Below are 12,722 nucleotides of genomic sequence, written 5' to 3'. Positions count from 1 at the left end.
ACTGTCTTATGGGGACCAATGCACCAGTATCCAAGAAAGGCAAGAACAAATAGGATATGGAAATTAGGGGATTCCATAACTGCTCCCCATAAAAACGTTTTACCATGCTGCGTACCACCGCTTACTGTGAGTGAAGAAAGTCATCAAGTTGATTTTTTTAACTATACGTACATGACGAACTTATTCTTGATATAGTGAAGCACACGGTTATGTATGCAGTTTCTAAGAATAATCCAACTTTTGCAGTTTCTCTTGCGGATATGCATACATTCATTAGTATATTGTTATTAAGTGGTTACGCAGTACTGCCCAGACGACGAATGTATTGGGAGACACAAAACGATGTACATAATGATTTAGTGTCAAATGCAATGAGACGTAACAGTTTTGAAGAAATTTGCCGATATCTTCATGTAGCAGACAACAGTAATCTTCCTGCAGGAGACAAGACGGGTAAAGTCCGACCAATGCTAAATTCTCTGAATGAGTCCTTTTTAAAATCTAGAAAGATCTCTCAGCTGATGAATGCATGATACCCTATTTTGGAAGGCACGGCTGCAAGCAGTTTATACGAGGCAAGCCAGTGCGCTTTGGATTAAATGCATGGGTTTTAGCAAATCCTAATGGATATGGTGTTCACATGGATATTTTTCAGGATCGAAGGACTGGAGACGCGACAACACATGCCACTAACTCAGGTGAGTCTGTTGTTCTTGGATTTTGTGATGTTCTACAAGCCAATTACCCTAACGCAACATTCTCCTTATATTTTGATAACTTATTCACTTCCGTTAGGCTCCTTATCGAGCTTGGCAAGAGGGGATTGCATGGAACCGGGACCGTTAGAGAAAACAGAACTGAGAAATGTCCTTTGACGGACGCTAAGACATTAGAAAAGAAGCAAGAGGCACATATGATTCTCGTGTGGATGAAGACAATGCCATAATTCCAGTGAAGTGGAAAGACAATAACGTTGTGACTATGCTCTCTACTGAACACGGGGTAGTACCACTTCAGCGAGCAAAGAGATATTCCTACTTTGAAAGGAAGAAGATCGAAGTGAGTCAACCCTTTTTGTTTTCTAAATATAACAAGGGAATGGGCGGTGTTGACCAGCTGGGTAACAACGTTTCAAATTACAGGATCTCCATGAGAGACAAAAAATGGTACATTCCAATTATTTTGTGGTTGCTGGATGTGTCGATGAACAACGCCTGGCTTCTGAGTAGAAGGGTAGGGTTGTCCTTAGATGCCCTAGGATTTCGAAGAGCTGTAGTCCGAGCTTTGTTAACAATGTATGGTAAACCATGCCTGAGTCCCGGTCCTCATCAACATTTTCAGTGTAGAAGGAGAGTTGAAAATCCTATCTGGACCAATGCAGCTCAACATATTATTCTCACTCATCATCCGCGTAGATGTGCCCAGTGCTCCAACAAAACAGTGAAAGCCTGTAAGAAGTGCTCTGTTCCACTGCATGACAAGTGTTTTGCAGCTTTCCATCATATGTAATTCCCGTGTATTGTGAAACCTCAAAAAGTTTAAACAGTGAATGTGAAACAATTTTTAAAACTAATTCAGAACAAGTGAACTCTGAGTAACATGTGTTATTTGTAACTTTATTAGATAAGAATATACTTATTTTGTTCAAGATTATTCCTGCGTTTAAAATAATTAACCATAAAATCTTGATCACAACCCATGCTATTTTCACCATACAGAATACGCAATAACGTAAAATCTGTACTAATTGTTATGTTTGAGTCTCATAGACAAAATATAAGCATAAAAGATCAAAATTAGCGAAAAAAAGTTACGGGCATAAATGGGTTAAGAGAACACGTGTACAAAATGTCCACACTGATGAGAAGCGTATGCTGTGCTGGTCAGGGAGGATCTCACAGAAAGACCAAATAAGAAACGAGTATTTGCAGGGAAGTCTAAAAGATAACAGAGACGCGCTTAATAAATAATTAATACAATGAACAACAAGCATCATTACCATCATCATCATCAAGAGGATAAGGTTATGTAGCCCGCCGGCCAGAAGGTTATGTAATCAAGTGGTGCCTCTCCATTCCCATTAGCAAAACAAGACGAGGAAGACTTCTGGCTACCTGGCTGAGAATTGTCAAAAAAAAAAACGTGAAGACCTTTGTACTGGAAGGAGAAGGAGCACTGGATAGAAAAGAGTGGTGGCGCATGATAGGAAAGGAAAGCTGAACCCGTTTAACCTGGACAACGTGTGAATGAAGAAAAAGAAGAAGACCTTAGTGTCTTGTTATTTTGCGTCTTAAGACAGCAATCAATAGTATCTCTTCACATGCATAGGCTAAATTTAGTAATACTGTCATTTGCATAAAATCACTACGATTATTATGCATTTTAAGAGGCTCTGGGGTGTCACAATTCCCCCCCCCCCCGTGGGAGTTCATTAATGTGCTGGAAGCTAACGACATGGAGTCTATCGCAGTGAAACACCCTCATGTGCCACCGATCTCCGCCAGTATCGAACCAGCTTATCTTGAGAATAAGTGAAAAATGACTGACCATCTGTGCCACTTAGGTCGACGATAGAGATTAGTAGAGTATCTTCACACCAGGTTCATTCACAGCTCTGTCACGAATCTAGGAATAATTTGAAGGATTGAACCGGATGCACTCAACCGCTTATAACAATACTGAAACACAAGTGGGTTAATGTTCTACGTTCCCCTGTCCTACATGTAGTTTATCGTGCGTTCCCACTCCATCTCCAGGTCACGAGAGCTTCTTTCCAGATTCGATATCCAAGTAATCAAAAATACGCATCCAAGTAGAGAACAGAATACTTTCTTCACCCAGTTCCGATCACAAGAAACTGAGGAGGGAGAGTATTCGTTTATTAGTCTAAATTGTTTTGAAATATGCATTTAAATAATTTGATTACGGTTAGTTTCACAATCACTGCATTGAACAGTGCAGTTTGATCTAATAAATAATTAATACCCATTTTATTTCATAGCAGTACCATTTTCTTGTCCTAGACGTTAACCAGACATCCAAGGATAGTCACAACATAGAAACATGAGATCAGAAGATACTTCACACACACACACCGAAGTACACAGGCCATTGACCATCATGTCCCAACGCCCTTGGTGTGATATTTAATAATACAAATTGTGGATGTTTCCTTGCATCTTTGTCTTACAAAGAACATTCACGAAGTGACTGGCGGGTATTTATCTCATTCTTTGTATATAGACATAAATGATCCAGAAACGCAAATTTTAACTGCCTATACTGACTCGTTACTTAAGGATAAGCAGGTTGAGGTGATCCATACGTGCATCAGTATATTGTGGTGGCAGGGTTTCAGAACGCTATACTGTCCAACTCCAAAGTAACTGTTTACGTTTGTGAGTGTACACTGTAATCTGCTATTAGAGAATTCTTGAGATTGTGCATTTGAGTTTATATCTTGCACAACGAGAATTGACGCAAATAAGGTGATAGAGGTTTTACATCAGATTGAATTAACCATCTTCATCCCATGAAGTACATGAGGAGGAAGGAAAAGTTGTAAAATTTTTCAATTTGATCAAGAAACGTGAAGATCTCACTATCACTGAAATCTTGATGGGTGAAACATTGTTGCAAATGCCTTCCGAGGAAACTACTGATCTACTGATGTCGATCCCGTTTATATGCCTTTGGATGATGATGTAGCTAAAGACTGCTCTCCTTTCGATTATGACAATAAGGTAATTAAACCTAATAGCATAGGATACTCATTGAAACGATCATGCATCAATTCAAGAGGTTCAAGGAGTTCAGCAATCTATTCCCTTATAAGAGATATTATTAACAATGAGAAATACACTTTAGAAACTGAAATTCATATCGCAGTACATTTGGCACAACTTTCAAGAGACAAGAGCTAATCTGAGGGCTATCCATGACATTGATATGAGGCGGTGGGCGTGCACAAAAAATAGACCACTTGGATGACTGACTGAAAATCTGGATCGACCAGGGTTTGGTATTTCAAGGCACTTCACAACATTGTTAGACGTAATATTAAACACTTTGGAACTCACAGACATAGTCAATCGAACGAAGAGATTGATAATTCTGCAATTGAGTTAAGCATTGAATTCACTGAAAATATTGCTCCTAATTATTAATCAACTAAAATTAGGAATATCGACAAACCTGGATTTAATTAAGAAATTCACAAAGACCGCACACTATATAGCATAGGTGATAGGGGCACGATTGTCAGACTGAAATCAGCGAATGGAATATGATGTCACTGCGGGAACAATACCGGACTGTGGGAATGTTTGTTTGTATGACGTATATGACGTATTTGTGCACTCCTACGCCAAGTTGCTCAACTATGAATTGCACAAATCCGTCGTTCATACATTGTGCTTATCTTTGATGTTCGTTTCCTTCACACATTGACATGGGAAATTGAACACAACGAAAAATATACTGATGAACTGCATATCCATGTGTGGCTGGGAGGCGTGACAAGTCTTAAGGGTAATAATGGGTAGGAAGAGCTTTGTGGGATACGAAGTTTTGTTCCCGTAGCGACGATAACATTCGTATACAATTCAGCCCATTGTATCCATGGAAGGTAAACTTCCCTCTCCACTTCTGATTATCACACGCGAACCAAATGGCACATTTCGTCCCCTTGTGAAGCAGAGCTTGATTCGACCTGATAATATAATTGTGTTCAAAATCAAGGTAAGTGGACAGGAGTATAAGGAAGGAGTGTGAAGGTGTAACGTTATATAAATACAAATAATTTCAAATTATAAATAGTCAAACATTTGGAAACGTTACGCTTGCTGAATTTACAAATATTGTTGTTTCCGCCTGAGGGTTAAGTTCAGTTAACGCCAAGTTACTTTACAGTGGTTTGTATTGCATCGTGCATAGGTTAGGAATGGCGAGTTCATCATCCGTGTGGAATTATTAAGTCCGTGCATCTTGTCTGTTAACATGTATCGTTGTGGTGTCGGTATTTGCTGGAGCTTAAATACCGAAACACACCTTTCATATTCAAATAAATCACAATTTCAGTTTCTGCTTACTAGAGGTGCAGAAGAACCTGGAAAAGACAGAAGATGGTAGTTGGAAATCGCCATTCTTTCGTTGTTGCTTGATGTAAGGAACGTGGCCCATTGCGGTTAACGACCTCGCTGTACTTATGTACGTATATGTACTTGTAATAGATTGCGACTGCACCTGAAATCTGTCTCGTAATCCACGTGAGAGAGGTGTGTATGTACTTGTAATAGATTGCGACTGTACGTGAAAGCTGTCTCGTAATCCACGTGAGAGAGGTATGTATGTACTTGTAATAAATTGGGACTGTACGTGAAAGCTGTCTCGTAATCCACGTGATAGAGGTATGTATGTACTTGTAATAAATTGGGACTGTACGTGAAAGCTGTCTCGTAATCCACGTCAGAGAGGTATGTATGTACTTGTAATAAATTAGGACTGTACGTGAAAGCTGTCTCGTAATCCACGTGAGAGAGGTATGTATGTACTTGTAATAAATTGAGACTGTACCTGAAATCTGTCTCGTAATCCACATGATAGAGGTATGTATGTACTTATAATAAATTGAGACTGTACGTGAAATCTGTCTCGTAATCCATGTGATGGAGGTATGTACTTGTAATAAATTGAGGCTAGAGTAGAGAAGAAAATGGTTGTAGCCAGTGTATTAGGTACCATCATAACATTCACCTAAAGCTGAAGAGGCTAATCACTCTAGGCCTACCACTATTCTTGTATACAGTATCAGTATACTTCGCTACGGTATTATACCGAAATTTATAATTGAATGCTTATTGTTTTAGATATATAATCCGCCGAAGTTCGCGATATGACTCGTTTTCTGCGAGAATCCGCCAAAATACGCGATCTGAGTCGTTTTCTAATAGATTACGGACAGTTTCCTCCCATTTTTCAATCTTTCTTCCCAGCAATCGATTTCGTACTTCCCGAGCTAGGTCCAGGTATTCCACCCGGTCAGATGGGTCCCTAAATCTGTGCCATTTTTCCTATAAGCATTTTTAATATGGATCATATCCTTCAGGATATCCGGCGTGGTGTCGTCTTGGGTGCCTTGGCGGTACTGAACCCGCGGCCGGACACCATTCTTAGTCATTACCCGTCCAGGACCCGTTTCCAGCGCGGTCCGCACATTTGACGACGGTCCAGAACATTATTATTATTATTATTATTATTATTATTATTATTATTATTATTATTATTATTATTATTATTATTATTATTATTATTATTATTATTATTATTATTATTATTATTATTATAGATGTTCTGGACCCAACAGCAAGATGCAAGACCGCTACTTGGTGGTAAATTACATGCTGCCATTGTCATTGTTGATAATGTGACCAGCACCATTGTCGCGCGTAGGGAAGTGTGGGGGATTTCTGGCCATACGAATGACATACTTCCGAGCGTTATTGACCTTATTATAGAGGTGAAAAACTGGACGGTCAATCTCATTCCTATCGTTTATTTCAAATGTGTTTACATTTTTATTTATATGCCAGGAGAAGGTACTGTAATCTAAGAACGTTCTCCGAAGGGAAAGATGGCTCTTGAAAACGAACCCAGGAAAGATTAAAAATGATCGATTTATGATCAGAATAAGTACATCGAAAATCTACAGCCTGTTTCCAGTCATTCGACCGGGTCAGGAATGGAACGAATAAAGCTCCCATCTAGCGGCGACAATAGGAATTGTACCGGCAGCCGAAACCTGTCGCACTCCTCTGCGGCAATGATTAATGGATGACATATGAAATGAAATTATATTGAACAGTGTTTCTGGAATGAATGATGACAGGGAAAAGCGGAGTATCCGGAGAAAAACCTGTTCCACCTCCGTTTTGTCCAGCACGAATGTCACATGGAGAAACCGGAATTTGAACCACGGAACCCAGCTGTGAGAGGCCGCCGCGCTGCCGTCTGAGCAACGGAGGCTCCTTATAAATACATTATGAACAGTAAAATCAATTGGTCTCAACTCCTTTTACACCCCACCGAGTTCAGTTTATTTCCCCTCCCCCCCTCCACAAAAATAACAGAAAGGCATGTTTCTTTATGTTTAAAGGAGAATCCAAACACCAATGTTCACGTCTATTACCTTCAGTTTTGAGATATAAGTATCCCCATAAAAATAATTCACTTTTTCACTTCCTTTCACACTCCCCCCCACCCCCTAATTGAATTTTCTGGCAAAAACCTTGTTTCTTTAATAGTAAAGGATCTTCTAAATACCAATTAACACGACTGTAACTTCTTCAGTTTTTGAAATATGTGTCCTCATGAAAGGAATTCAACTCCTTTTCACTCACGCCTCCCAAGATGATCCCCTCAACAAAACGGGCTTTTCTTTGTCTTTAAAGGAGATCCAAATACCAATTTTCACATCTGTAGGTCCTAACAACATTAGTTTCTATTAGACGTAAGTATTCTCATACAATTAAGCCAATTAATTTTTCAATTCTTTCACCTCCCCCCCCCCCTCTTCATTGGATTTTTCGAAAACACGTGTTTCTTTACTTTAAAGCAGAATCCAAATATCAAATTTCACGTCTGTAACATCTTCATTTTTGAGATAACAGTAGCCTAATTAAAATAATTCAACACCATTTTCAGTCACTTTTACTCCCCCCCCCCCCTCCACCCAAGTGCTATATCAGAAAACTAAAAATACACCTTTCCTTATTTTTATAGAGATAAAAATACCATTTTTCACTTCTGTCACATGTTAAGTTTCTTGAGATATACTGTATAAATTCTCATTTTAAAATTTAACCCCCTTTTTAGTTCCCCTTGAGAGGAGTTTCCAAAAACAAATCGCCTATGTTTCTTTACATTTACAGGAGATTCCAAATATCACTTTTTACGTCTGTAACATTCTACGTTTCTCAGATATTCTGTAGATACAGTCTTTCAAAAAATTCACCCAAATATGTCACTCCTGTTTAACCGCCATTACTTTTAAAGGAGATCCCATATACAAATTTTCAGTTCTGTAATATCTTCAGTTTCTGAGATATATGTACCCTCATTAAAGACATTCAACCCATTATTCACCCTTTTACACCCCTCCTATTGTGATTTTCTGAGAACAAAAAAATACATGTTTCTTTATTTTTAAAGGAGATTCAAAATACCAATTTTCACATCTGTAAACGTTTAAAATTTTATGATGTAGATACACTCATTTTAAAAATTCACTCCCCTTTTCAACCCCCCCCCCAATTATTTGGATTTTCCAAAAACGAAAAATGCCCGTTCCTTTATTATTTTAAAGTAGATCCCAAATACCAATTTTCAGGTCTGTAATATCTTCAGGTTCTGAAATATAATATAATTAGCCTCATTAAAGGCATTGAACACATTTTCACCCTTTTCCACCCGTCCTATTGGGATTTCCCGAAAACAAAAATATACTTGTTTGTTTATTTTTAAATGAGATTCTGAGTACTAATTTTTTACATCTATAAGCTTTAAAAGTTTTGTGATATAGATACACTCATTTTAAATATTCACCCCCTCTCATCCCCCCCCCATTAATTGGATTTTCCAAAAACAAAAAATACGTGTTTCTTTATTGTTAAAGGAGATCCAAAACACCAATTTTCAGGTCTGTAATATATTCAGTTTCTGAGGTATAAGTATCCTCATTAAATGCATTCAACCCATTTTTCACCCCTTTCCACCTTTCCTATTGGGATTTTCCGAAAACAAAAAAATACGTGTTTCTTTATTTTTAATGAAGATTCTAAATACCAATTTTTACATCTGTAAACTTTCAACGTTTTGAGATATAGATACACTGATTCCAAAAATTCACCCCCCTTTTCACACTCCCATTAATTGGATTTTCCAAAACCAAAATTACGTGTTTCTTTATTTTTAAAAGAGATGAAAAATACCAATTTTCAGGTCTGTAATACCTTTAGTTTCTGAGATATAAGTACCGGTATCCTGATTAAAGGCATTCAACCATTTTTTCACCCTTTTTCACCCCTCCTATTGGGATTTTCTGTAAACAAAAAATACGTATTTCCTTATTTTTAAAGAAGATTCTAAATACCAATTTTTACATTCGTAAACTTTTAAAGTTTTGAGATATATATTCACACATTTTAAAATTTCACCCCCCCCCCCCTTTTCACCCCCTTAGCGACGGATTATCCAAAAATCCTCTCTTAGCGAGCACCTACATCGTAATATGAATGTATCCCCAAAATTTCATTTCTTTATGTCCAGTAGTTTTGGCTCGGCGATGATGAATCAGTCAGTCAGTCAGTCAGTCAGGACAAGCCACTTTGTATATATAGATTACTATTGTCCTGAATATCTGATTTGGACGTAATTAAAAGTTAATATATGTGAAACTTCATTTCCCAGAAATATTTTACTAAAAACTGAGTTCGAAGTGATGACCTTTACCTTCACTACCAAGTATTATCAGCGAGCGCAATATATCCTCAAGGGATTAAGGATCTGTTTCAGAAAGCGGCAAGCCGTTTGCTTTGAATGTGATAGTAAGAGCTTAGCATACCACTGTCCCTCCTTTATCTTATTAATTGACCACAGCAAATATACGGTCCACTTTCTCGCCTTCAGGGCTAGGCCTACGGTAAGTAATTGCCTGGCCGGAAGGATCGAACCCGGGAGAAGTCTGGGGATTGCTAATGGCCGGAGATTCTTCTTGCTTTATCTGGGAACGTGTGACGGCACAGCGGCTAAACACTCATTACTTATTAGTAACGGTGAACCCGAAACTGAATTGATAGTGCTGTGGCGGTTGTACGTGCGATAGCTATCGCCTAGACCTTCCCCATAGCAGCCTTCACATTAGCGACGAAGAAGACAGTGGTGTGTCGCGAGAACTCAAGTGCTCCCACGGGGCTTAACCCAACCATCGTACAAAAAGGAGATCTTACAACTATATTCTAAACACCGATGGAAGCTAACATCATGATGCAGTTTGTTGAATACTTCATTAACATTAAGACAAGGTCCTTTCCAATGCGTCTTGGACGGGATTCCTGGCGTTGCACGTCTACTACAAAGGTTTAGATTAAAATGCTCTTTATCTTCTTCGGTCCTGAAAAAAAATCTGAGCCATTCTTCATAAAGTGTTTATGACGTTACAACATACGGTCTATTGGGTCTATGGTATCTGAACAGATTATTTTAAAGATAAGCTAAATAAGAATCTAAGCGTTCATACTTTGTTTACTGGATTGTCATCCTCCTTAATCCATATGAATCCTCGTAAACTTTTATCTACAACACTTTTTTAGATTATTTTTAACCTAGGCAAGTTCTGAACAAATTCGTTATCTTGGTGACATTTCCACCATACCTCCTTAAGTGTCAGAATAGCAAAAACTTAATATGTTACAGACATAAAAATTAGTATTTTGAAACTCCTTTAAAAATAAGGAAGCACGCATTTCATTGTTTTCGGAAAATTCACTTAGATGGAGGTGAAGGACTCAACAAGGGCTTGAACGTAATCTTAATGAACAGGTGACCAGCCCCACAGTGTACTTCAAAATATAATAGGCCTATGTAGATATTTTTATTTCTTTGTTTTAGGTTTAAATAACGTTTGTATTACATCAAGTGTCAATACGCGTGTTTTGTTCCTGACTACTTGGCTTACCGGGCGAGTTGGCCGTGCGCGGCTGTCAGCTTGCATCCGGGAGATAGTAGGTTCGAATCCCACTATCGGCAGCCCTCAAGATGGTTTTCCGTGGTTTCCCATTTTCACACCAGGCAAATGCTGGGACTGTACCTTAATTAAGGCCACGGCCGCTTCCTTCCAACCCCTAGGCCTTTCCTATTCCATTGTCGCCATAAGACCTATCTGTGTCGGTGCGACGTAAAGCCCCTAGCAAACAAAAAAACTACTTGGCTTCAATGTACCTTATATACTTATTGAAGATGTTGCAAAGGAGGAAATAGTTATTTGGAATCTCCTTTAATAAAAATTAAACGCGAGGTTTGTTTTCTTTTTCGGCTTGAGAGAGGACTGTTTCTCACATATACAGTTCTATGTCGCATGTTTCAGAGTTAGCTCAGCCAATTGCCTGGTCATCTCAGCCCCAAAAGGCAATACCACAAACGTCGTTTACAAAGAGGTTGTGGGGTTATTTAAACTCAGTTTTTCAGTGACTTTTTTATACTTTAGGGATGTTCAGATAATGTCTTACTACTGAACTAAGGAACGATAACTCTTCTCAATCTACGAAATCCTCGCAAGCGAAACCGCGGGTAAAAGCTACTAAAGATATAAATCTCGAACATATTTGAAAAACGTCATTGTTGCGATGGAATAACTGAAGTTAACGTCCGTTTATCTACATTATTATTAACGTTGTACATTTTACCGGATGAGCTCATTATTTTGTATTGGCTTTTACTTATAATGTTGAGATCTCTAGCCATCATATTGTGCATAACACCACAGAACTAGACAAGAAATTTAGACTAAAGTTTGACATTCATATATCATACGATACCACAGCCCCACGCGCGTCAAACTTCTTCTAAAGAATGGAAAGAACCCATTGTATCACATGCGAACTGAAGAGGTTATACTAGGAGTACCCCTGTACTTGGCCACGAGTACCAATCACAATCAGATTGACGATACATGAAATGTGATGAACCATTTTACATAATTTTAATGAACAGGTGAACCCATGTTACATTATCTTAATGAAAAGGTGACCATCCGCATAGTGGGCTTCAAAATATAATATGTAGATACATTTTTATTTTTGTTTAGTTTTAGGTTTAATTAACGTTTGTATTACATCAAGTGTCAATACGCGTGTTTTGTTCCTGACCACTTGGCATCAATGTACCTTATACGTTTAGGGAAATTTCCCACTGGCTGAAACAATTCTTTCACTTGCGTATTAATCCCATTTTCACTTTAAGCCTTTAAGGCTTTTCGGGAATCATAGTTAGCTTTAGAGTTCATGAGGAAATTAAATTCTATGGTACCAAGTTATAAGTTTTTAGGGTACTTAAAAGTGTCTCATCAAATCAAGTCTATTTTAATCTTTATACCTGCGTTTATACATCGCTACACTTGGACTTCCATTTAGGGGAAGATCAAGTCTGTTTGACTCCTTCAATACCTCGAAACTGTTTTTGATACATACATACATACATCATCATTATAGACTGTTATGCCTTTCAGTGTTCAGTGTGCAAGCCTCTGTGAATTTTCTAAACGTCGCCACAATCCTCGATTTGCAACTAGTGTTGTGGCCTCATTTAGTTCTATACCTCTTATCTTTAAACCGTTAGAAACCGAGTCTAACCATCGTCGTCTTGGTCTACCTCTACTTCTCTTACCCTCCATAACAGAGTCCTTTATTCTCCTAGGTAACCTATCCTCCTCCATTCGCCTCACATGACCCCACCACCGAAGCCGGTTTATGCGTACAGCTTCATCCATTGAGTTCATTCCTAAAGTAGCCTTTATCTCCTCATTCCGAGTACCCTCCTGCCATTGTTCCCACCTGTTTGTACCAGCAATCATTCTTGCTACTTTCATGTCTGTTACTTCTAACTTATGAATAAGATATCCTGAGTCCACCCAGCTTTCGCTCCCGTAAACCAAAGTTGGTCTGAAAACA

This window comes from Anabrus simplex, chromosome 2 (genome assembly GCF_040414725.1).
Source record: "Anabrus simplex isolate iqAnaSimp1 chromosome 2, ASM4041472v1, whole genome shotgun sequence".
Lineage (NCBI taxonomy): Eukaryota > Metazoa > Arthropoda > Insecta > Orthoptera > Tettigoniidae > Anabrus > Anabrus simplex.
The sequence above is the reverse complement of the archived record's forward strand: the minus strand, read 5'-3'. Positions refer to the sequence as shown.